The sequence below is a fragment of the Sabethes cyaneus genome, chromosome 1 (assembly GCF_943734655.1).
Source record: "Sabethes cyaneus chromosome 1, idSabCyanKW18_F2, whole genome shotgun sequence".
Classification (NCBI taxonomy): Eukaryota; Metazoa; Arthropoda; class Insecta; order Diptera; family Culicidae; genus Sabethes; species Sabethes cyaneus.
In genome coordinates, this window is record NC_071353.1 from 17,648,738 (window position 1) to 17,652,500 (window position 3,763).

Sequence of the window (3,763 nt, forward strand, 5' to 3'; positions counted from 1 at the left end):
TTGCTAATAGCTGGCTTGAAACTGTAATGTAGCTTAATAGAAGCTTTTGCGCGTTTTTAAATAACCAATTTGCGCAAAGCTGGAAACAAGGCGCACAGAGGTTATATAAAGGGCGATATAACTGTTTAACAAGTGTTTTTTGTGCCTCAAATGAAATAGGTTGTATAAGTTCTCCAATTTCGGCTGAATAAGTATTGTAGAATTGAATTACATAAATTTTATTCCACCTCCCTAGTCTGGAGGTTTGAATTAACCACCGTTACATCCACACGTAGGACCAGCACAATCCGCGGGCGGATAAAGCTGGACGATAGGAGAAGTTCAACAGTGGCAGTTCGACGCGTCTCATTGTCTAGTTTGAATCCAGTTATTCAGGGCTTATCATAATTCAGGCAGTGCTCATCTATTCGATTATCAGCGGTGGAAAGGTAAAAGTCCTGCTTTGAAAAACTCCATTCCCCATAACTGTACGCAGGGTTGGAACGACTGAAGCACAATGGTTGGCTTTGCCGCTTTCTGTTGCATATAAGGCTTGATGCGAGAACTAGCGAAACTAAGCCACTAAACCTAGGAAAACAAACAAATCTGGCAGATGTGATTTCCACGGGAGGGATAAACCAACACCTCCCCCTTGTGTGTTCACAACATCCACATCACTATTTGTACTCTTTTTGTAGACTGGTTCCACTTGCTAAGAGTGGAATATTCTTCTGTTGTTGCTGTTAAACTATGTCGACTAAAGCTCTGCTTGATTGTCAGTGTTGCGAAGCCCGCACTCGTGTGGTCTAATTTTCTCACACACGCGTACTCATTCTAACGAACGCGCCGGCATAAGCATCCTCTTCGGACTCTCGCTCTTATTCATTCATGTACTGCTAAGAGTTTTTGCGAGTGTGTGTTTAGCTAACAGTTACAGTCGACGCTCTCTTTCGTCGTTGCAGCCCGATCTGCTGATACCGATTACTCGCGACGGCTCACACTACCGTCCGTGAGTAGAATCGAGAGCGAAGAAGAAGAAAAGAAAAAGTAATGCAAAATTTGTATCCCAGCGCACCACCAGCCTCGTCACGGGCCGCTGATTCCCCACGAGTTTTTTGACTCGCGAATAAGCTATGCAGGAAGACGATGTGAGGATGAGCGTGCGCGAGTGTGTGGATAGCAGAATGTCCGCACACATCAACGGCGGCTGTTTCTTTTACGCCTGCGTGTGCGGTGTAAGCGTTGAATGCAATGTTTCTCATATTTTTTCGCGTGTAAATAAGCATCTTTGACTACTCGCTCGATTCGCAACATCCAGAGAACTCCTATGTTTTGAAAACTCCAACTGTTGGATTCTCATAGGCACATTATTTTTAGAATCATATTTCGTGCGAGCACGTCGTTCCTATAGATCAATTGAAATTAATTATCATCAACAAGACAAAATCTGTCCTGAACACCGCTCATTGGTTCGAAACGTGTCCTCTAAACGGTTCCGTAGTGCAGCAGCGGCACTGTGAGTATAACCCTTTGAGAACAAAAGAGGTGGGTACACTGAATTGCAACTACTTTTACACCACTTTGCATAACCCAAAGTAAATATTTGCAGTTTAGTGTCGGCTCTACCGAAGCCAACACCCTGACACCACTAAAGGGGAGAAGACCCGTTTTCGGTCAAAACCTGGAAACAGTTTGTGGGGCCAATGTATGTTTATAATGGATTTAGATTTAATACTTAGAGTATGATTTTTGAAGCTTTGGATCTTGTTAGTTAAATTTTTAAAGCAAATAGCAGGGCCAAGTTCCGGTTCAATGGAAATGACAGCACTCGCTTCGACCCTTTCGCCGAAGCCAAAGAGGAGCTGACATTTTACTATGATTGTCTCCTGCTGCTGGTGTGATGAATCTTACTTTTAATTAAAATGCTGCACCGGCAAGATCCGTTGTTCGGTTATTATGTTACTGCTACTGCTGAAGTATCGGTAGGAGTATTGGAGAACCGAGCGTTTGCCGTTGGCCACGTGCGAACTGCACCCACCACGTATCGAGGAGGCAAGGCACGTTTTTAATTTGGTCCGAAAATTTCTGCTGAACGGAATTGGAAATGGCCATCGACGAGAAGGGGTAATATTTTTTTTTGTTGGTCTGAAATTAATAAATGAAACGATTTACTTTGTTTGCACTGTGTAGCATAGTTTTTCAATGTGCTACTCTCGAGATTCCAGGGAGTTAGTAGTGGTGCGTGATAAGAATACTGTATGATTCCGCCAGTCTGGGATTGTTCGTGTTTTATTTTCATTCAATATTTTTGGAAGTACTTTCAATTTGGTAATGCTTAGTAACACTGCTTTTCGAATGCTGTGAATGTTGATTGTTTTGTAGACAACATATTGTTTGCCTCGAGAGCATGGGTGTGACAATTCAAAGAATATACCATCATTCTAGAAATTTAAACTGCCTGTCTGGGGTACTGTTGATAAATTGTTATTCGTAACTAAACAATTCTTATAACAAAAAGAAATAATAAAAATAACTGCATCAAAAGGAAGAAATGAAATTTTTCTGGATCAAATTTATTATAATTTCATACAGCTGATTCAATTCCAGACATTGATGTCTATTTACGTTATGATAGTGAAAATATCTGCCAATAAAGCATTTATCTGCTCTCCCAATTATGCATCCTGATTGTGCCAGATTGCATCAAGCCTGTTTTTGTGCGAAATTATTTCTCTTTGTTGTCATCCTTCCCAGTGATCAGCACCAGTAGACACATCTAAGTTGTGCTTTTGTTTGATTTTTTCTGGAATCTTTCACTTCATAATTTAAGTGGCTAGCATTTTCGAAAAATGCCCACTTCTAGCAGAAGAATGTGACATTTGACACTGCATCCGGTTGTCCGTCCCAACGTAACGTCCAACCATAAAAGGCTGATCAGCGTGCCTGCCCGACACCTACACGGCTGCTCTTAGCTTGGCTCCCATTTTCCAGCTGCTGCCTGCTGAAATGGCTCTTTTAAAAACGGCCACATCCAGCGTGAGTCGGCAGATGAAAAGCAATGAAAATTAATGTCGCATCCTCATGTGTTTTTCGCCTTCATTATTTTCGGGTCAGCAACTATCCTGCCATCCGAAGAAGTGTACGCTGGCTGCTCGGTCGGGGAGTCCGTGTTGTATTCATTCGTTCCCAGATCCCACACGCTGCCGGGTAAGTGAGAAGAAAAACGTTAATCTCTGCAGTTTTTTTTCCTGCAAGTCATTCATTTTTTCTTCCAACTCCGAGGAGATAGTGGAAAAAAAGCAAACTAGCCTTTTCACACGAGGAAGAAAAAAAAGCGACGCACAGCACCGACAACAGAAGCGAGGAGAAAAACAGTATTCGAAGTGCAAGCGAAAAACACAAACTTCAACTCGGGGAGGAAATTTAATTTTCATAATGGAAAATGGAAAACAGTTGTACTTTCGGACGGAGAAGTCCCCCGTCTGTGTACCCTGCCTGGTTTTACCCTTCGTTTCGGCACTATCCGACTGACAGAGTGGAAGTTTCTATAGATAACTTTTCGCAACGTTCACAGGCCGTAAACTTTTTAACTACTTTCTAAACAGAAAGCTGCACACGCGAGCAGGCCCGTTGTTCATTGGTAGGATACTGTCCTTTGCTCACTGCTGACTAGCTGGTGGAATGTTGAGAAGGTTAATTTTTCAACACGAGGCTGTGCGCTGCAATGAACTGATTTAAAATTTCAATACGCTTTCAACAATAAATAACGAACAACAAACAGGTG